Consider the following 23,291-nt stretch of genomic DNA (forward strand, 5'->3'; position numbering starts at 1 on the left):
AAAAAGACAGACAGGTTCAGGTCAGCTCCTCGGTGAAACGATGTGTTTGACGGAGAGCGGTTTGTGCGGCCCCCGGGACGGGTGGGATCGGCCGCAGGATGTTGGTGGATGGGTGAGGATTATGAAACGAGGTCACCGAACTTGATGAAGACCCCGGCTGGTTACGTTGGTGGGAATGGAGATTCCTGGTAGTCTGATCGGTGGTTTATTCTCTGTCTCTTCGTCGCTGAGCCGGTAACGCACGAGAGGAACATGTGCTGCAAAAATCTCCCAACAGCATGTGGTTTTAATCTCACGTGGGATGGAGCTGCAGACGGCCCCCGGCGGCCTCTCTCAGACCCTCTTTGTTTTTCCATCTGGTCTCTTTCCTTCGCTCTGCCTGCTGAGCTTCGCAGCCGCCGTGAATCATCCAGCCTCGTTACGCAAAACCAAGCAAAATATGGTTTGAAGAGCAACCTGGAATCTGCTGAATTCAGCGGTGACCGCGCCTGACGCAGCGACTCGTCAGCAAACATATAACGTGCCGACCGAACACGGCAATGTCGCAGTCAGGCAGGACGGGGCGAATGCCAGCGGAGCCTCTCGTGTAGCGTTATCGCGGCTCGTGCTGTAGGTCCCGCTCCCTGGGTACCCGCGGCCGCAGGCTGCACAGCGGCAGGGCGCAGGCTGCGTGTGTCCAGCACATGCGTCATTTTATTGGGCATCCCCAGCCCCGTGCGCTGAATGTTTCTGCTCCGGGAAGAAGTGATGCGGTTGCTGCTTCATCTTATTTACTGAACGGTTTGAAAAAAAGAGTTGTGCATCACAATCCGATTCTGATTCTGCCTCGCGATCTCGGGTCTGATGTTAGAATGCGGCTGCGTGTCTAATCGGTTCCCGGGTGTCGCTGACCCTTCATACACGGCCCAGGGCGGACCCCGTACGTCCCGCATCTTTATCTCTCACCTTAGCGGGTGATCCGTGTGATTGCTGCACGACCGCCGCTCAAGACCACGTGGTTGCGCCATTTTTGGCTTCAGAACGTCGCAGCGAAATATGTTTTCATTTTTTTGTGAAAAAAACTTTTCTAGCTGCATTGCGTCCTGTGAACGCGCTCAGCTTCCTAATATATAATATATATAATTCTAACCCTTCCACAGGATGGAAGCAGCGGCACAATCTTCATTCCATTGCACTTAATAACTAATAATTCACACAAAGGCCGAGTATTCTGCGCCGAATTTATTACAGTTCAGACCTTTCGCTACACGTGGAATGAGTCCTGAAAAGGCCACGGAGCGGCTCGTCCTCTGCCAAACCCTGTAATTAGAAGCACACTAGCCTCCCGTCGGCGAGCGCATTCACCCGTCGCTGCGCCCCGGCCGCCGCAATCCAAACAAATATTTACTCTGTCCTTCTTCGCAAAATCTACACTTATTTAGCTCTTTTTCCTGACGGGAAAATGCTGACAAAGTTTCCTTAGGGGAAAAAAATAAAACATGACCTCAGCCAAGTTAGGAGACCGGGGGGTCCGGGCTGCCAGAAACCGACCAAAAGAGAAACCGCTGTTCGTGGGAGAATTGGGCCGGTTCCCGCTTTATCCGAATACACAGACCCTGCAGGGCGTTATCAGCTGCAACGCTCTGCAGAAAGAAGGAAAGCCGAGGATTTATTCCACGCAGGGGGCCACTGGAGTACGGGCAATTACTTGCTAATCCAGGGGGTATTTGCACTCCTAAATTCTAGAGTTAAAACCAGATGCCCCCCCCGACAATGCAGTAAAGAAGACGGGGGGCAAAAACACCATTTGGGCATCCGAGGAAAACGCTCATGAATAACGGCGTGTCGGTAAAGCAGCACAAACTGTATGATGTATAACTATATATCCCGCCAACCCCTGCAGCCCGCCGCCGCTGCTTTATATGTCAATAATTGTGTTTTGCGGCTTCGCCGAAACGTTTAGGGCTCCTTTGTTGTATTTTACTAGCTGGGGATCCGGACGAAACATTCCCGCCGCGGCAGAGTCGCTTTTTGCCGCAGACGTAGACGGTGCCTGAGAGGTCACCAGGGAATCTCTCTCCTAGCGGCAAACGAAGGGTCTAAAAATCTCCGTCTTTTCCATGAGAATTTAAATTTTTTCCGTTCACAGCAGGAACTCATTGAGCTTTCGCCAAACCTTAATACTCCGCGATGTGCGCTCTTTAATGCGCCAACGAGGGGGGATTTGTGAATGAAATAAAAAGCAGAGCATCTCCTCCTGTCGCTGCATGTTCAGCGAGGACACTGAATGGCAGATGCTGCGCATGTTGGCCAAAGCCTGCGGCGACTGCCGATGATATTTCATACGCTGGGTACCCCAGTAACGTGACGTCTTATTCCACGTTCTGAGTTTATTGGCCCCGCATCTGGTAAAAAGGACAGCGCTTTGCAGGGTAAACAGGGCTGCATTTCCTCTGTTACCCCTGCCGGCCGGGGCTGATCGTGGGGGTTATACAAGTGGAACGTTTGGGGTTTGTTCCCTAACCTTGTAGGAGAGCCGAACACTTCATCTCATCGACCGATCGGATCGATCGTCGGGAGCTCCCGGGTCGCCGGCCATGAAGCTCCCTTTGGAGATGCGGTGCGTTCAGATTGTGGCCGTGAGAAAAGAGAAGGAGTCCGACTTGGGAGTCTTACATATAAAAACAAGAGACCAGTGAGGAGTGGAGTTTATTTGACCCACGGGGCAGGAGGGAGGGCGAGAGGGAGGGCGAGAGGGCAGGATGGCTGCACATCCCAAGTAAAAGCAGATGTGATACAGAAGCTGCGAGGTTTCAGGGGCCGCCGTCCCAGGAGAGACACTCGATCCCTGACGTGTTTTCACGAGCAAACACAGATGACCCCAAAATACCCCCCCCGCTGGCCATTCAGTAAAACCACGCAAACTGACCAAAAAACGCACCTGTATTGTTTAATGAGGATAACCCAAGCGGGATTTTTATGTCCGTAGGGATTCCCCCAATAATATTTTCTGGATGTTAAATGTTTCATTAGGGAATTATCGCCCTCCACCATGCGCACAATCTTACTTTGGGGATTTATTAAACATAATGACCAAAAGATTCAGAATGAGCGGCCGATCCGCATAAGATGGACAGATGCATGATGGGAAAAATCATGTTTCTAAGCCCTGGGCCATGTATGTGCAAATACCTTACTAGACATATTTTGGATGTTCTAGCGATGACTTTTACTCCCTGAAACGCGTTTTACTTTAAATATTTTTACTTGGACCCTGCTTTGGTTGAACGAGTAGGGTTTCCTCAGTGTTACTTTGTTTCACCACTTTGGAATATTTAGACATTTCTACATCTAAGGCTGTGACCTTCTAGTCCAGGGGTCCTCAAACTTTTTAAACAGGGGGCCAGTTTAAAAAAAAAAAAATCTATGAACAAATACCTATGCACACTGCATATATCTTATTTTGAAGTGAAGAAACAAAACGGGAATAAATACAATATTTAAAATGAAGAACAAGTAAAGTTAAATCAACAAATATACCCTCCCCCCCTACCCACTATATATCCCCCCACCCACTATATACCCTCTCCCCCCTAGCCACTATATATCCTCTCCCCCCTACCCACTATATATCCTCTCCCCCCTACCCACTATATATCCTCTCCGCCCTACCCACTATATATCCTCTCCCCCCTTACCCACTATATGTCCTCTCCCCCCTTACCCACTATATATCCCCCCCCCCTCACCTTGAAGTCCAGCGACGGGAGCACGATGCTTCTTTCTTCCTGCACCGCTCGCAGGTGCCCGCTGCTTCACTGCTGAGCGCCATAATATGACGTCATATTTCGGCGCCCAGCAGTAAAGCAGCGGGCACCAGCGAGCGGCTTTTAAAGTCTTCTTTTTTTGGATGCGGGGGAGAACGAGGGTTTAAAAGCCGCTTGCTGGTGCCTGCTGTTTCACTGCTGAGCACCGCAATATGCCGGCATATTGCGGCGCTCGGTTGAGCTCGGTTGCGCTCGGTTACTTTTTAAAGTAAACGCGTGCCGCAGGGACTTCACAGAGGCATCCTTGTGTTTCGAAAGCATCTTTCGGAACACATGGATGTCCTGAGGCAAAAAAAACCCGGCGGGCCGGGTAAATGCGCTCCGCGGGCCGCAGTTTGAGGACCCCTGTTCTAGTCTTAGATTATTTCTAAACCTTGAGGGTCAGAGGGTGGTAGATAAATGGAACAGCCTCCCAGCAGAAGTGGTAGAGGGTAATACAGTGAGGGTATTAAACATGCATGGGACAGACATACGGCTCCTGAATCTAAGACGAGACCAACGACTGATTAAGGTTTGAGTCTTTACAGCAGGAGAAACGGCGACTAGCTGGGGCCGGATGATATAATGGCAGATTCTATGTGTCGATATACATTTCTCATGCGGTGTCTTCTGATATTAATGCTTTTCTTACGCCTGATCCAGTTATAAATAGTTTGTTTCAGATGTTTGGCATATGGAGGACTTTAGGAAAATCCAAAATCAAAGGAGCTCGACCGCAGTAGTCAGCGGAGCCATTCCCACCAGAGAGATTCCGATAGCCGGGGGCATCTGCCGTACATATGCGGACCCTATGAAAGGGTTAAGAGCTGGGAGATGAATCGGCGCTCACGATGCTCGTGAATCATTGGGGTTTCTATTAGTGATCTGGAGAAAGAGAAAAATCACTTGCAGTAAAAGAGTTATTCAGCCCAGATCCCAAGGTCAGACGGGAAGGTCACCCCATCATTCATCCTCCGCACCACATTAAAGCAGGGGGGTAGTTTGGGCTCACCCCTGAGGTTGGGGCAGCTTGGATTAAGAGTCAAACCCAAACGATCCAACCTGAATCTCCCTACATGTGCGAGTATTCTGGAGAGGTGAGAATAAGGGCTGTTAAGATGGAGCGTGTTGGATTTACTCACATAAAGGGGTTAACTTGGTTCAAGGAGGGGGAGATGAGGCGCTGGGGGGGGGTTAACGGGACGACATTTCCCAGAGAGAGAATACGATTATTTAATCTGCCCCAATGTGAGAAATATTTGGAAACCTCCGTCAGTCTGCGAGATACAATATATCAAAATAAAATATTACAATATATAATATATATAAGATATAAGATAGCGCTCTATTCATGTGTATAGAGCTATTATTAGATATATAGAATTATTAGATATATAGAGTTATTAGTTTATAGAGTTATTGATTAGATATATAGAGTTATAAATTAGTTTATGGAGTTATTAATTATATATATAGAGAGTTATTAATTAGTTTTTATAATTATTCATTATATATAGAGTTATTAATTAGTATATAGAGTTATTAATTAGTTTATAGAGTTATTAATTCGTTTATAGAGTTATTCATTAGATATATAGAGTTATCAATTAGTATATAGAGTTATTAATTAGTTTATAGCGTTGTTAATTAGATATATAGAGTAATTAATTAGATATATTGAGTTATTAATTAGAACGCTCTGTTCCTAGGGATTTTAGGGACTGTTTATTTCTGTCTGCTTTGACTTTCTACGCAATCTTAACACTTTCTGCCTCGTTTTGTTGAAAAGAAAGTCAGGATTAATCTCGTATCTGAGAAGGAAAAGGCCTGAGGTCCGGCGATAACCCTTCACCTCCCGGAGCTCATCACTCAGGATTATTAATCTGCGAGCGAAGCTCCACGGCTGGACTTGGTTACATCTAGATATCTGCTGCTAAATTTAGCGACAGATCTCAGGGCGCATGCGCTCCTGGCACTCCCGCCGCGTAACATCTGCCCGCAGGGAGGATCATGTTTCATTCAGACTTTCTGCATCTCTTTTTTCACCCCAGATCCCGAGTCTCGTATCGGATCCCGCAGTACTTTCTCTCGATTACCCCGGATCTCTGACTGCGATGTCACTTTAAGTCGCACTTGATTAATCCGACATGTTTTTGATTAGAAAATGTGTGGCTTTGATTGTTTTTTTCTATGAAAGCCCCTTATTGCGCACACCCAGGGTAACCGCTCTCCGATTTGCCTGCGGCGGACCCACTTCTTATTTTACCCCTTTCTGAAACTCTCACTTCTCTTTTTACAGATAATGAGAAAGTTAAACTTTGTTTCAGGTTTTAAATCTTTATTAATGATAAAAAGTGAGATAAACAATAAAAGAGGCCACGTTGTGTTATTATATTTATATATTAATCGTCCGACACCAAAATAACCAAAGAAAAGTGAGGCTGGTTTGGCTGAGCCTCCCCTTTCTCGCCTAACATTGTTTAGATTGTGTGTTGTGTAGATTGTGTGTTGTGTAGATTGTATGTTGTGTAGATTGTGTGTTGTGTAGATTGTATGTTGTGTAGATTGTATGTTGTGTAGATTGTGTGTTGTGTAGATTGTTGTGTAGATTGTGTGTTGTGTAGATTGTGTTGTGTAGATTGTGTGTTGTGTAGATTGTGTGTTGTGTTGTGTAGATTGTTTGTTGTGTAGATTGTGTGTTGTGTAGATTGTTTGTTGTGTAGATTGTGTGTTGTGTAGATTGTATGTTGTGTAGATTGTGTGTTGTGTAGATTGTTGTGTAGATTGTGTGTTGTGTAGATTGTGTTGTGTAGATTGTGTGTTGTGTAGATTGTGTGTTGTGTTGTGTAGATTGTTTGTTGTGTAGATTGTATGTTGTGTAGATTGTTTGTTGTGTAGATTGTTTGTTGTGTAGATTGTGTGTTGTGTAGATTGATGTCCTCCCCTGCCGGGAGTGAGGGCAGACAGTAACCGTTGTAACCGGGAGCTTTGGGTCAGGATGCAGCGAGCAGATGCCTCGCGCCGTCAGCTTGTGTCACCGACTCTGGCACATGCGGCTCCGCTGACAGCCGTGACCTCAGGGATCCCTGTGCCTTCCGTGTCATCAGCTGCGCCGTATCACGGACTGCATTACACACAATAACAGGAAGATGGAAAATGCTTCCTACAGGTCTGAACTCTGGCCGAGCGACGGTCGGCGGGGACAAAGACATTGGATCCTCCGCCCAGCACAGGGAGAAACGGCGCTGGTCGCCAGCACGTCGCAAACCGATCCTCAGTGAAATAATTCCACCCCCCGAGTCCCCAGAACAGCGCGACGAGAAAGGTTGTGCCGGTTCATGAGTGTTCGGTGCCAGAGGGGCGTTCCTGGCAGTTCCTCCATCATTTTTATTGCCCCCTATTGTAACAGCGCTACGGAATCTGCTGGCGCCATATAAATAAATATAATAAATATATGAGAATAAATAGACTTCACTTTCTGCAGAGGTGTGAATTGTGAACGCAAAGAGCAAAAATCCACACGCAGGACAGAAACCAAACATACGTGTGCGGGTGCGTGTGAACTGCACATCACATGTTCAAGGATCCTCGGGGATCTGAACACCGCGCTGAAGTGATTGAAAGCCGCGGCCGGGCACAGAAAGCCGCTTCCAATAACTGCACTGTTCAGCTTTCCTTTTTGTTGCAGGAATCCCTTTTTGTCCATTATTTGGATTTATTGTATTATTTTAGCACCTGGATCCGTGATGAATGAAGTCACGATACTCCGGGAGCCTTCATTGTCAGAGAGCTGTGATTCACTATGCCGTGTTACATTGTTTCAGTGACCACGCGGTGCGTGTCAGCCCGGCACACACGTCCTCGCCTGCCCCGCGCTCCCCCAGCGTCTGTATCCTTGACCTGCTTTGTATTCTGCGAAACGCGTTTCCTTTGGGTTATTGTGTTTGCTGAAGGAGTGAGCGGCCTGTTTCCTGCGGGGAGAGCGATGGACGGCCCTGGACTCTTCTCCCTCCACTCCTGGTTTCCTCCACTTCCTGTTGACGACGTATTGGGTGACTTTATCGCGGGGACCAGACAACAAAAAAATGATAAAATGATAAACTTTCCCAAAACACATTATTCTGTTACGTACGGAGGCTGCGACGTAACCGGGTCCATTCTGAAATGAATCCATGGTGGTGATTGAAGTCCTGTATCAATTCCTACCTTTATCGAGTACTTTCTCTAGACTGTAAGCTCATGTGTACAAATCCTTCACCCCTGTCCATAAAATAACATTTAAACCCAGAAACCCAGAACCTGCCGGCAGATCGGCCCCATCCGGCGCCCGTCTAGGCATATCCAACGCAGGTACGCAGATACCTGGGGAACTTTATACCCTCTATTCTATTTATAATATTTTCCCATGCTCAATATACTACTCAATATACTATATATATTACCCCATAACCCAAAGACTATGTATATATATATATATTACTCCATACCGTATATACTTAATATATATAAATATATAACCCATAGACTATATATATATAACTCCATACCGTATATACTTATATATTACCCTATACACTATAAACTATATATAATAACACATATACGATATACAATATTTTCCAATGCTCAATATACTATATATATATATATATATATCTCTTCATAACCCATAGACTATATATATATATATATAACCCCATACAGTATAGACAATATATATTACCCCATATACTATATATATATATATATATTACTCCATACCGTATATATTTAATATATATATATGACCCCATACACTATACATATTACCCCATATACTATATATATTTCTCCATATTGTATATATTTTATATATATATATATATATATATTACCCCATACAGTAGACTATATATATATTACCCCATATACTATATATATAACCCCATATACTCTCTCTATATATTACCCTATATACACTCTCTCTCTCTATATATATATATAAAATATATATATAATACCCCACAATATATATATATATATAGATATAGATATATATAATATATATCATATTACCCAATTTACTATATACTATGGGGTACATACTAACGGACAGCTAGTCTATATGTGGAAGGCACCGGGGCAGGTTAAGGAGACGGTGATGCTCTGGGTAACGAGTTATTTTATCCGGTTCACCCACAGCGAGGAACGTCGAAAACATCGAGTCAAAGCGAGAAACTGAAATATGGCTGAACTTTCTGCTTCGCCGTTTAACCAAAATGCTTCATGTCACTGTGTGGGTTTTGGCGCTTTGGGGGGGGGGGCTTGGGGGGTTACGTCCCTCTCTGAGGCTCCATGAAAAGAGCCCGGGGGGATTTAACAGACTTTGCAAGTTTCATAAGAAATTATTAGAAGCATTTTTATGGAAATCGTAAATGCTGATGCGGGTTTATTAAAGGTCAACGGAAAGGGACTTCTGGCTCATTATTATTAATATTATTGTATTATTATTATTAATGTATTATTATTACCGTATTATTATTATTAATATTATTGTATTATTATTATTAATATTATTGTATTATTATTACCGTATTATTATTATTAATATTATTGTATTATTATTAATATTATTGTATTATTACTATTATTATTACTGTTTCTCCTGCTGTAAAGACTCAAACCTTAATCCACTCAAACCTACCACTTCTGCTGGGAGACTGTTTCACTTATCTACCACCCTCTCAGTTCCTTAAGTGTAAGCCTTTCACCTTCTAGGTTTGGAGTATGGCCTCTTGCAGGAGACTAAAGATCCACCAAATCCCCCAGGCTGGTCTTAGTTACCTCGGTTTTAGTTAAACATTTTAAGTTTTTAAAAGCAGTTTATTTTTATAGTGCTTTCTGTTTTAGCTTAAATCCCATTCTCAGATATTTTTTGCAGCTGTTTTTTTGGGTAACCGCAGAGTGAGCGCTCGCCCAGCTGCCTGCGAGACAAAGTAACACACGAAGGTGTCTTTCTGCACCTCGCGGCGTCTCCTCGGTTCAGCTCTCATGATGAGTAAATTTATAACCCGACAATAAAAAATATCTTCCTCTAAGGAGAAAAAACTTCAGTTATTAATAATCCACCGGCCCTGCCTGTCACAATAACTTCTATTTTACAGACAACTTACGTTAGATCTCAGGGACAGGTTATTCGGTCTGTGTATAAGCTGCATTGATGTATTTTGGTGATACATCCATTTTTTCTTACTTTGCTGAGAAGGTGGTAGATAAGTGGAACAGCCTCCCGGCAGAAGTGGTAGAGGGTAATACAGTGAGGGGATTAAACATGCGCGGGATAGACATACGGCTCCTGAATCTAAGACGAGGCCAACGACTGATTAAGGTTTGAGTCTTTACAGCAGGAGAAACGGGCGACTAGATGGGGGCCGGATGGGGCCGATCTGCCGGCGGGTTTCCGGGTGTTTATTTACCCTCATGGTAACTGTTAAACTAAAGCCTAGTAGTAAAAGGGGACAGGGAATGAGGGAGTTCGTTATCTGCTCTCAGGCTTCATCCAGAGATTGTGAAAAGCAAAAAAAAAAGCGTTAATTTAGCTTTTTCAGTAAATGCAGAATTTACAGACGCTGTAGAGCAAAGAGCAAGAAAATAGGGCAGGATCTGAGCGCTGCGGTTAAACCCAACACCGCCGATGGAAACTTCGCCCTCTGCCCAAATCACTCGGCAGCCAAGATAGAAAACATACAGTAACAGGTCGGGCGAGGAGCAGAAACGCGGCAATTACCCCAAAAAACCACCGTAAACAAAACATTGCGGGGCATTTCTCTGCAAGGAGCCCGAATAACTATTCAGAACATTCTTTTAGCAGCTTTTTAAAACCCCTTTATCTCCAGCTCTGGGCGGCGGATCGCGTCCACAATCTCAAGTGATACAAAGTGCTTATTGTTGTTGTGTCCCGGGTGTCACAATGCCCCCCCCCCAGCCGATGGCTTCTCTGCTCTGTCAGCAGTTTGGCAAAATGAAGCTTTATTGATGGGGCCGCGACCTCTGTGTTTATGACCCCCCTGGGGAGCGATGGGATTTGTAATGTAACACTTCCAATAACACGCGGTAGACACCGGCTACTCGTCTTCAGCCCCTTCCAGCCAAATAAGGGGGTCTCCCCACTAAACACTTCGAGAGCTTTATTCGGCTTTAGGGACAGGACCCCCGAAACCTGGATGACAATTTCAAGCATTTTCCTGGCACGGGCCGTTTGGGGGGCGCCATTCATGGGGTTAAATTGAGCTCCTGCCCCATAACGACAGTCTTATCATGATGGGGGGTATGTATGTACCCGCAGTGGTACAAGTAGAGTGATAACTTGGTTGCTATGGTGATTGCACTATTTGTATCCCTTTGTATCAGAAATACTTCCATACATTCTATTATGGGATGTAGGACAGAATAAAACGTATCAGGGTCCTGTAAAAACATATTTAATTTACAAACGTTCTGTTTCCGTGATTTCCGCCCCGCGTACAGAAAGCAGACGCTCGCGATACTCTGCGGCTCTTTTGTTTCTGCGGCTCGTTTTATCTTCAGCGCCCCATCTACGTAAACATTTGGGTGGAAGATCCTATCGTTACATTACCGGGGGAAACGGTACGGTTAACATCGCCTTCTCACGCTGCTCCAACCTACTGAACATACCAGGTTAACCTCTTTAATGCCAGGGAGATTACTCTGGCACTGAAAGGGTGCTAGTTTGGTGAACTCCAAATCCCATGATGCTCAGTCAACTGAGAGTCTCCTTTTGTCTGTAAGAAGCCCCCAGGTTGGAATGGGAGGCCCCACAACCTTGTGATGAAAATTTATGAATGACCCCCCCCAGACAGCTGCTTCCCATCAGCCCCAGCCTGACATTGTGCAGACCCCGCAGGTACAACTGATAAGACCCTGGAGGAGGCATTTCCGAGGATGTTATCGCCCCACGCTCGCTCCTCGCCCCACGCTCGCTCCTTCCTCTGACTCCTTCACACATCGAGCCAACTTCAGCTAAAGAGATTTAACCCCTTCACCCGCGCATGTGCGCGCCGCCAAATTAAATGTACACAGACTTAATCACCATAGTCATAGCTAAATGACTTACTGAATAGGCATTAAACGAGGGCCAGGACTGGACCCAGGAGCTAGACAACATTAAATTCCCTCAATGTATTAGCCTTTACCACCTCTGCTGGGAAGATGTTCCACTTACCTACCACCCACTCGGTAGAGTAAAACGTCCTCTGACCCTTTAGTTTTAGATTATAGGCTTTTGTTCTAACATTTCTCCTCCTAGCAGAATCTACTCGTCTTGCTACAACCCACCCATAGCGATCGCTGTACCACAGAGCTTACATTCTAATAATGATAGGAGTTGCAGGGCAGCCGGAATCTGGACAGTTTATAGCTGGTACTAAATCTACGTTCTTTGTGTTGCTTTATAAACCGCCCCCCCCCCCCCCCCGCTGTAGCCTCTGACCTTTTGCTGGACAGTAAACACGCGTATCTGTCGCGCATGGTCCGTTCCAGGCTGTACCTGTCCATTGTATAAATAGTGATTTGGGCAAAATAACACGGCTGCGTGTAAAAAGAAATTACAATTTTCAGACATTTGCAGCCCTAAATTTAGATGTTTTAATAACAAACTAACATGGGGCATGAAGAGGGGGCGCTGGGTGCAGCTGGACAGCTCGGATCCTTCTCCCAGCTGTGGGTGGTCAATGACTTCTTAATAAAATATAACAGCCATTCGTGACCCCAAACTACAGCAAGAGCCAAGACAAACAGGGCAGTAAGGGGGGGGCACGCTGGGCCATCCAAAAGAGCCAAAACAGCCCAAAAACCTCCAGGCTGTAGGAATGAGAGACAGTCCCAAAAGCAGCTGTCAGTTATGTATAAAGCCGGGGGATCGTCCCCTCTCAGGCCGCCGCCGCCGCTCACGGAAACGCTTTAATTTCACCCGGCACAAAACGGCAAAATCTGTGCGCCTCGGATTTTTAGGAGTTTCTGCTGCGTTTGTTAGAAAATGCTTTAAGTGAAAACTCCTTTCTTCGAGTCGGAACGGCGTCTTCCCCGCTGCGCAGCCTGACATCTTATCCCTGTGTATGACAACCCGCCCAATACACGGGAAATTTATACGAGTGCCCACTGTGCCCAAAGTCTCGCAACAGGCAGGATCAAATATTTTATTTAATAAATTTTTATTTTTATATATTTAATAAATTTTTTTATATAATGATTAATATAGATTTTTATATAATGATTAATATAGATTTTTATATAATATTTAATATCGATATTTTTATAATGATTGATATAGATTTTTATATAATATTTAATATCGATTTTTATATAATGATTAATATAGATTTTTATATAATATTTAATATCGATTTTTTTATAATGATTGATATAGATTTTTATATAATATTTAATATCGATTTTTATATAATGATTAATATAGATTTTTATATAATATTTAATATCGATTTTTATATAATGATTAATATAGATTTTTATATAATATTTAATATAGATTTTAAGACTCATTTTCTTTGTTAAAAAATTTTACCCGGATCTGTTAAATGTCTGTTTTTTGGTCTTCACTCCCGGGGACGTCGTGGAGGCCGAGGCGGTGAGTTTATTGGCCGTTACTATCTAATGGCTCTCTGTTTAGAGGACGGGCCGCTGTATTCCGGGGCAGCCCAGATATCTCAGCAAGTCTTCTCCTTCCACGCGCAGCGACCGACTCGGGAAATTAAGAATGATTACAAATGAAAGAAGAATGCCTCCGAGTTATTGTTGCAACCGCCTGGTTGTCAGAATATCAAATGCATTCTGAAAATGTTTGTAATATTTTTGTAGCAAACAACAAACAGCCTTCAATAATAACTAAGTAATCAGTGGAAAGTCACAGAGGTCCCGTGTTCGGGGAGGGTACGGCTCGGAGTCCGGGAATCGGCGTGTAGAAGTCACACTGTTGGTCTCGCCTAATCTGCCCTTCTTTCCAGCTGCTGTAAGAGCTCTTTGGCCTCGTCTTATATTCAGGATATCATCTTATATGCCGGTCCGGCGCATGTTTAAATTCCCTCACCGGATTCGCCGAGAAGATGAGGATCCAGAGACATAAACATCCAAAGTTACAATAACTCCGGAGGGCAGTGAACGATCCCAAACTAATAGAAACGTGAAGTCAGAGGTCGGGGAGGCAGACACGAGGGGGGCAACGCAGAAAAATGGTGCGAGATAGCGGCCCCTGAGTCGGCTCAGCGGGGTTTGTTTATTGGCGTCTTTTTTACTGATTTCAGTGAAATTACCAAGAAAACATTTCTTAAAAGGAAGTTTCACCATTTACTCTGCAAACCTCTCACATGATCAGAGAATAACAGAAGTTTTCATGCATCGAGAAATATTATTTGCAGGCAATCAGCCCATCGAAAAAGGGGCCGCTGAGGCGTCTCTCACAGAGCTGTCTTTACCCCAGAAGCTGACGGCTTTGTGTTCTTATTACGTTTTAATGTTTAGACTTCCAGGAGCCGGAGCCTGAAAACCAAACAAACTCATTATATTCTAGAAAATACAGATTCTTATTATCTAAAATCCGGCCAGCTTTCCAAATAAAACCACATCACGCGGCGGATTTAACTCTCTGCGAATTCCACCTGAAAAAGCAACACTTTACAAAATAAAGCAATTTCCTAATTATTTGGGCATTAATGTCAGCAAAAAAACCCCATATAAATAAAATGCAATGAAAAGCACAATTTAACTTTTGGGTTTATTAACTGGGATTTAAATGAGCTTCTAAGTGGTGTCACTGGGTTTTAATTTCATTAAGGGCCCCCTGGGAAGCTCTGTGTGTGGCCCTCCACTACTTCCAAACACTGTATGGGGCAATAACCGAACCCCAGTAAGGACTCCGACAGGTTGTGAACAAATCAACTTAGAAAGACACGCAGGAAATAAACCCCGGTGGCAACGGAAATGAACGTATGCGTGATATGTGTGTGAGCATGTGGTATTAGCATGAGTGTGTGTATGTTCGCGTGAGTGAGTGTGTTAGAGTTTGGTGTTATTGTGAATGTGTTAGTGTTTGGTGTTAGTGTGAGTGAGTGTGTGTATGTTAGTGTTTGGTGTGAGTGTGTGTATGTTAGTGTTTGGTGTTAGTGTGAGTGAGTGTGTGTAAGTTAGTGTTTGGTGTTAGTGTGAGTGTGTGTTAGTGCTTGGTGTTAGTGTGAGTGAGTGAGTGTGTGTGTGTTAGAGTTTGGTGTTAGTGTGAGTGTCTTAGTGTGAGTGAGTGTGTGTATGTTAGTGTTTGGTGTTAGTGTGAGTGTGTGTTAGTGCTTGGTGTTAGTGTGAGTGAGTGAGTGTGTGTGTGTTAGAGTTTGGTGTTAGTGTGAGTGTCTTAGTGTGAGTGAGTGTGTGTATGTTAGTGTTTGGTGTTAGTGTGAGTGTGTGTATGTTAGTGTTTGGTGTGAGTGTGTGTGTATGTTAGTGTTTGATGTGAGTGTGTATGCGTGTATGTTAGCGTTAGGGTGATTGTGTGTGAGTGAGTTAGCATATGGTGTGAGTGTCGGGGTGAGCCTAGGGTTAGTAGTGGGAGGGTGAGAGAGATAGTGTGTGTATGTATGTGTAAGTGTTAGGGTGAGTGGGTGTTACAGTGAGTTTGCGTGTTAGTATGTGCTTTAGTTACAAGGGAAGGGCACCCAAGAAATACTGTATCCAGGGGCCGCCCACGGCTCCCCCTGCGCGAAGTTCGTTATTACATGAAAGAAACAGCTTATAACCACCAAATATTTCTCAGAAAAATAAATGGCAGAAAAAGATGTATTTTTTACTTTTTATCCTGCAAACAAAGTGAAACCATGGGAGGATCGCACCGTTCCGCGGTCACAGCGCAGATAACAGGCTTTATTCTCGCTCTGGGGATGTTTCTTTCTGTGTCATCAGAGGGTACAGAATTCACTGAAATTGTGTGTATTTTGGTGAAATTATCCAGGTAGAGACCAGTCTGCCGGAGTTTGTCTGACGGCCGACAGACGCTGGTTACCGAGTATCTGCTGAACAACCCTCCAACTGGGAAAAGCCCCCAGGGAAGGCCAGGGGGTCGCACCTCATCTATCCACACACCCAGAGCTTCCCTGGGGTAGGAGGTTTCTCAGTACCTGCCATTTTCCCCTCAGCTTGGTCAGAGTTGCTGTTTTCTGTTCTATTCCCTGTTCTTTAGCCATATAAATACAGCATTTTTTATTTTTATTTTGCTGATGATAACCCATATTTCCTATAATGTGTATAAAAAGTGGCTTTGGGGCAAAGTTTGAGAAAAAAATGGTCTTATCACTGTGGCAACTAATGGAATGGTCAGATGTTTAGCAACTTTCCAGTGGTTGCCATGGAGACAAAACCACTTTTCATACATAACCCCCAATGTGTTTGTTTTTATTAAAAAAAACAAACAAAGCGCTCCTTTTTCATGGTGAATGTAGAAGCAGCAGCGCCACCTGGTGCTCAGAGGCAGCACTACAGGGGCTCCCAGCGCTGTTACTGTGATCCGTTCCCCAGAGTTTACCAAGCGGGTCTGCGGGGAGCCTCAGCGACACCTGGTGGAGATACCTGGGCATTGCAGGGGAAACGTATCCCTATGCCAGTGTTTCTTCGCCTTTGTTACTTGTACCCCTTGGGGTATATCTTGTGGGGGCAAGAGGCGCTTTAGACCTGTTTAATTTCAGAATGCACATAGTATTAGTATGTATTAGTATAGTATTTTTACCTGAAACTTTGTTGCAGGAATCAGTTACCAGGCACTGGGCGTAGTATTCACACAAATGTTTTATCTTGGATATTAAATTTAGGAATTTTTGTACAAATCCTATAATATCAATTTATTTATTTATTTTTAGTAAATCTGCCCCCGGCATCTACAACACCTCTCAACCGGCACATCTCGGGATGTCTATAGTGCTTCGGGACTGGAGGGTCTCTCAGAGACATATTTAGGGTCCAGCTCGACAAGGAACAGCGCAAATGATTTGCTGTTGGCCCGAGCTAGAACTGCATGCGATCTAAAGGGTTAAGGACGAGCCTGCCATATGTCCTGGGATTTAAAGCCTCACAAATCCTTTTAATGTCGGGTTTCTTGTAATCGAAAAGCCTCGTATTTCTACAAAGATGGATCATCCAGATATTTCTGCGCATGTTGAAAGAAACCGCCCTGGATCGTCCCGCGGGAGGTTAACGCGTATATCCAGCTAATGCGCAGTATACGGTTACATGGAGGCTTCTGCAGGAAAATGCCATTAATCTGACGCCAAACATAATACTTAGAGATGCCTTAACCCTTTGAGTGTAATACGAGGGGCGCATGCACTGCGACACCCCTTCCTGGCACTCACACTAACGCATGCACACGCACACGCATGTCTCTGGTTTGCATGTTTTATTCAATACCTGATCTCAAGTTATCATTCTGAAAAACACGCGCAGGTCCTGGAGCTCATTAACAATATACTGGATGTGGAACATCTTTCGGTAAAGGTATTCTGCGCATGTTCTGCTTCTCGTGTCCTTCACATGTAATGCTACTTTACACAGGTGATTTCAGATTGGGAATAAGTCTCTATATTTACATCCGTAACTCATTCATTTTTACTCCTGTGCCACATAAAGCCCCCGGGGGAAAAGAATCGGTAAAGTGATACATCTTCAGTTAAAAGGTTTGGTACATGTTATGAGGCCGTGGCATGTTGTGGCACACGCGTGTTCACTCTGCGGGTGGGTGATAGTCCCATCCAGACGTATGCAAAGCCCCCGGTACATGCGCGCGTTCCATTTACTCGACTCACTCAATATGCGTTTGGCTGAAAGAGCTATATGTGATCGGCCGAATATATCAGTAAAATGCAGGGAATCGACTTATTTCACCCGATAATAAAGAAAAATAACACTTTTACCCACTTTATCCATTCATAGAAACCCGGCCCCCGTCTAGTCGCCCGTTTCTCCTGCTGTAAAGACTCAAACCTTAATCAGTCGTTGGTCTCGTCTTAGATTCAGGAGCCGTATGTCTGTCCCATGCATGTTTAATCCCCTCACTGTATTACCCTCTACCACTTCTGCTGGGAGGCTGTTCCATTTATCTACCACCCTCTAATAATAATAATTATGCATTTGCCGCAGGGTTGTGCAAATATCCATTCAGCAGATGGGTTACCAGAACCCATAAAAGCTTCACCTTTCCATGAAAGGCTGTGGCCCCCGCGCCCCCCGCGCCTACAAGTGAATCCAGGTGTACGAACGCAACGTTCCCGTGGAATTAGGACAGTTTGTTAGCGGCTGCTGGTTTGTGGATGACTGCCCATAAATCAGAGGTTTTACGTTGAAATGTGACAATGAACATCTGCTCGCCTGGCGTTCCTTCACTTCTGCTTTATTTCACACGGAATTTTCTTATATTCTCCCTTCGTTCAGAGCATTTCCAGCGAATTCATCGATCTTCTTCTGAAAGGTCGCGGATTTATTTCTTGTAACGGATAATATTTTTTTAATGATAATTAATTAACGATGAACTGTAATATTTTTCTCCACACAAAGACATTGTTTTTAATAAATAAAATCCAGCTAAAATAACTCCAAAAAGCGTACCGTTCATTTAAAAAGGATAACAAAAAACACTAAAGTCACATAATGAAAACATACAACAAATTACACAAGAGATAAATACATTCTCGTCAGGGATGAGCCAAGGGTTCGGAGTTTCTTCACCCCATAACTGAAGCACACTTAGAGCAAACTCGCTCTAACACCGTACACCTACACATACATACACACACCATCTCCCTCCTCTCCCACACACCGCTAACCCTAGGCTTACCCCTAACACGCTAACACCATACACTAACATACACAAACTCTAACACCATACAGTAACACACACTCATTCTTACACCATACACTATACACATTCTCCAACACCATACACTAGCACACACTCATTCACTCTAACACTATACACTATACACATATACGCACTCTCTCTCCCATCATCAGTCTCCCCGTCTCTCCTGCTGTAAAGTTTCAAACCTTAATCAGTCGTTGGTCTCGTTTTAGATTCAGGAGCCGTATGTCTATCCCATGCATGTTTAACACCCTCACTGTATTACCCTCTACCACCTCTGCTGGAAGGCTGTTACCCTTATTTACTACCCTCTCAGTAAGGTAAAAAAAAAATTGGTGCATCACCAGAATATTACAACACAATTTATAGACAGAGCCAGAAACCTGTGCCTGACATCTGAAGAAACGTAAACGCCGCGTAACAATCACTGCGAAGTGAACTGAACCTGGACTTTAGAGGATAATTTGCTGATCAGATAATCAGCCGGCATTGTGCCGACATTCAATACACTCCTGATGTCTAATTGGCGCGAATGTCTCTTTCACAGAACCGGGTACGACCTCAACCCCCTCAACCCCCCTGATTATATGAAAATTGCAACAAAAAAAAGACATAATAAGGTTTTTAAAAAAATACAAAATGTATATCTCTGCGTGTGCGACAAAAACACGTTAAGGGGTAAAGCAAATCGTATGGAGCCATTGTTGGGGGTATTTAGTGCATCGCGTTACCTGCCTGTCCGGGGACGCTTTCCATGTTTAACCCTAGCCTCTCCAGCTATGAAAACTACTGAAAGGGTTAACGTGTAGTTACAGTAGCCAATTTGAGGGGGCAGCGGCCGCTGACGTTTCTTGGATGTGAACAGAATTTTCTCTCGCTGGTCGTTTGTTGGAAGTTTGTTGGTTTTGCCGGATTCCCCCCCAAAAGTCTCATCAGATAAAATATGTAAAGTCAGGTTTGAAGGCAGACGCTTTTTTTTTTCTTAAGCAAGACGTCTGCAGCAGAACATGCGCGGCTCGCTGATTCCCTTAATTGTCCCGATCAGAAGCTGCAGCGCGCGGGGCCAACGGCCTGAAATGAAACATTCTCCCTGAAAATGAGAAACCGCAAATATTCGGGTTCCGGAGAATCCGTCGGCCTCATGGAGCAAATCTTACAAAGCAGAAGAAAAACGCTGGGAGACGGAAATCATCAGATGGGAGTCTGCGTCGCGCATGGAAATGAGACGCACGGACATATAGGTGCAAAATACCACACTCTAACACAAGAGGGTCAGAGGCTGAGATAGAAGGAAGTTTTACTTTGCTGAGAGGGTGGTAGATAAGTGGAGCAGCTTCCCAGCAGAAGTGGTAGAGGGTAATACAGTGAGGGTATTAAACATGCATGGGATAGACATACGGCTCCTGAATCTAAGACGAGACCAACGACTGATTAAGGTTTGCAGATACAGAGAAATGATGTTTAGAAGCAAATTGGGAGATTATCGAAGGAGACGAGCCAAGGGGGTTCCCCTCTACTAAAAACTGAAAATCATACAGGGGAATTTCAATAAAAAATGTGAAAAAAGACTGAAAAAGCAAAAAAAAAGAAGTTTATTGCCAGAAGCAGGTGTGTGAAAATGTCCATCCTACAAATAAAATCAATGCGTCCCCTCGGTGCGGAGCGGCTCGGGAGATTCCCGGTTAGCGCCCCCGATAATATTTTATAAGCCAACGTATTTTCCACCAGGAACTTGTGTTTTAAGAATGGGAGAAGCAGCTCGGGACGCTGATCAATATTTACTCTGCTCTCTAAAACTCTTCCCTCCGGGGAGCGACCGCAGCTGAAACCACATGCTGGAGCGTGAGCGGGGGGGCCCTGAGAGACAGCTACATTTTGGCTGAAGATTATTATCAGCACTCTAATAATGGTGTCTCGGCCGTGAGGACGGGCCGGGGGTCTCTGCGCTGCCAGCATGTAATCAGCTACCGAAAGCCAACTTCCCTGCGACTGCCCATTAATCCTCGGGCCGGCCGCGGAGCCCCTTAAAGGGATTAAGCGACTCAATCCGACAGAAGGTGGGAGCCGGTAAACCCTCCATCCACCCCGCGCCTCAACTCCACACACAGCGTATAAATAGAGCCCTCCGGACTGGAGACACGCTGCCGGTCATTTAGACGAAGGACCTCTATTTTTAGTTGGCTGACCCCCATCAGTTCCGGATTATTCTGCCATTAGTAAAATATGTCTCCGCCATGGCTGCATTTATCAGGGTCACGCAAAGCGGCGAGGAGTTTATTACGTGACAAATGAGTTCTCTGCTAGACGCACAAAACCTGCGCCGGTAAAACGACCTTCACACTTCAAACCACCCCGAAAATAACGACTCTGCCGGGAACCAGAAAACGGGCACTTAGTCTGAGGACGAACCGTTACTGGGAAACATGATATGATGTAATATACCCATACAGTACATTCACTGAGAGGGTGGTAGATAAATGGAAACGTCTTCCAGAAGAAGTGGTAAATCGCCAATACATTGAGAGGCATTTGGCCGGAATATCCATCCTGATCATGAAGTCAGGATCCAGAGAGCAGCATCAGCGTAAAACCCCAAACCGGCTGTAAATACAAAAAAATACGGAAGTAACCGGTTGCTGCTGTCGTCGCTGTGGCCCCCGGGGTATATAAACGGTGCAGTTAAGAAGCGATCCGGTCCGAAGGAACGTGACCCCACGCTAATATATATCAGAGAAGGGAAAGCGCGCATGTATTTTCTTTTACTTATGGTTTATTTAGAAAGGGTTAAACGGCTTGTAAGCTCACGAGCCCCGAGTTCCATGAAAGGCGAATCACGTGGCGGGGTCTGCACGGCTTGGTACATACGATACACGGGGTCTGACTCTTCCGGCGGGATTATTAGCTCACGACGGCAAGACCTCTTTCATTGGAATTACTGAAGCCAAATCAAAGCGCGGCGGCCGCTTCCCTTCGCCTCTCTCCGGTTTGAAGTGCCTTTGATGAGAGGATCTTTCATGTGGTTTGGGCAGAAGACGGGCGTCCCCGGGGCATCTCCGCGCCTTCTCGGCTGTAACGGAGGCTCATTCTCTTTCTTGGAAACGACTAAAGTCGCCGTCATTAAAAGTTTTCACCGAATAGCAATTCTCTGTATTGTAGAAAAGGAGCGTCTTTCCCTAAACCGCCTGAAAACGCTAAAAAGTTTCAGCTTTACATTTCTGGAACAGATCTGTAAGAAGAAAATGTTCAGCCATTTGATTAATTCCGGTATGTAGAAGAAATAAGAAACCTCTCAAACAATGATAATCTTATAAAGTACGAACCAATTTTATGCTCTGGATTAGGCGCTGACATCAAACACTTTCTGGAGGGGCGATCCGTACCCAGACCACACGATGGAGAAAATGACGACATTTGGAGACATTTGTGGAAATAAAAAGCATTTTCACGCAGTCGTTAAGTCCACAAACTGACCTGCCCTCTGCTGACCACAAGGGGGCACTAAGGTTCCACCGCGGGCTTTCTCTGCCCCGCTTCCGATCAGAAGAACGCCAATAAAGTCTCGTTCACCCTGAGAGGGGCAGCTGACGGCGGCGAGGCTCTGATATGACTGCGTCCACAGCATTGCTTTTAAATGGCATCGCCGTAATACCTTCAGAGACGATGAGATATAAAGCCTCAGAGTCCTTTCACTTGCAGAAAGAGAAACTATGGTAAAGCCGACGGAAAATGTCAGAGCGGAAAGGCCTTGTTCTCAGAGGCTAACAATCTAAAGGAAAGGATAACCGGGGAGCGAGGAGCATTCAGACCACAGCTGACCCGGCAGAGCGGGAATAGAGATGGCACTCAATGGCCCTTCCATTTACACACAATATTAATCGCATTCACCAATACCCTGATAAACCCTGACAGATATATCGGTATATCTAATCACTCTATTAAGAAATCTTTTTCCGTATTTATGGCAACCGCCTATCAGTGCCTGCTTTTGTGTCACATGATAACAAAGTGTTGCTTGTCTGTGTGGTTCAGTTACTGTTACCATAATATTACCAGCCTGTTCTATGTCTTGTGGCTCCTGGGGGCCCACTGGGCACTAAGCTTCACTCTGGTGTATCCTCAATTCCTGTTGATCCCACAAAAGCTAGCAAGGCATCATGGGACTCGTAGTCCCCAGCGGCGGGACTGCCAGAGGTTGGCTTCCCGGGTGTTCCATGTTTCCAGATACCTTTCATGTCGCAAATTGTAGCAGAAATGTCAGAAGCGATTTAACAGAATATAAAGGCAGGAATATGATCAATTATTCATTCAAACCTTAATTAAAGGTGTTTAAAAAGCGGAGGTCCCGTTCCGCAGGGCAAAGAGAAATATTTAATCCGGAACCGGTTCCCCCGGCGTTCTCCAGCCTATCGAGGTCTTTGAATCTGCATCGCAAACCACAGACTAAACTAACGCATGGCTTCGGGTCAAAAATCCAGCGCTACGGAATATGATGTCGCTATATAAACAAATAACTACTAATAATAAAATCCGTTCAAGTTGATGAAACCCAGAATTTTTTAGCTGGCCTGAAAATACAGAAATTTGTTTTTTGTTTTAATGTTTCT

This window comes from Sceloporus occidentalis, unplaced genomic scaffold (assembly GCF_023333645.1).
Source record: "Sceloporus occidentalis isolate IW3139 unplaced genomic scaffold, rSceOcc1.0.p SCAF_66, whole genome shotgun sequence".
NCBI lineage: Eukaryota > Metazoa > Chordata > Lepidosauria > Squamata > Phrynosomatidae > Sceloporus > Sceloporus occidentalis.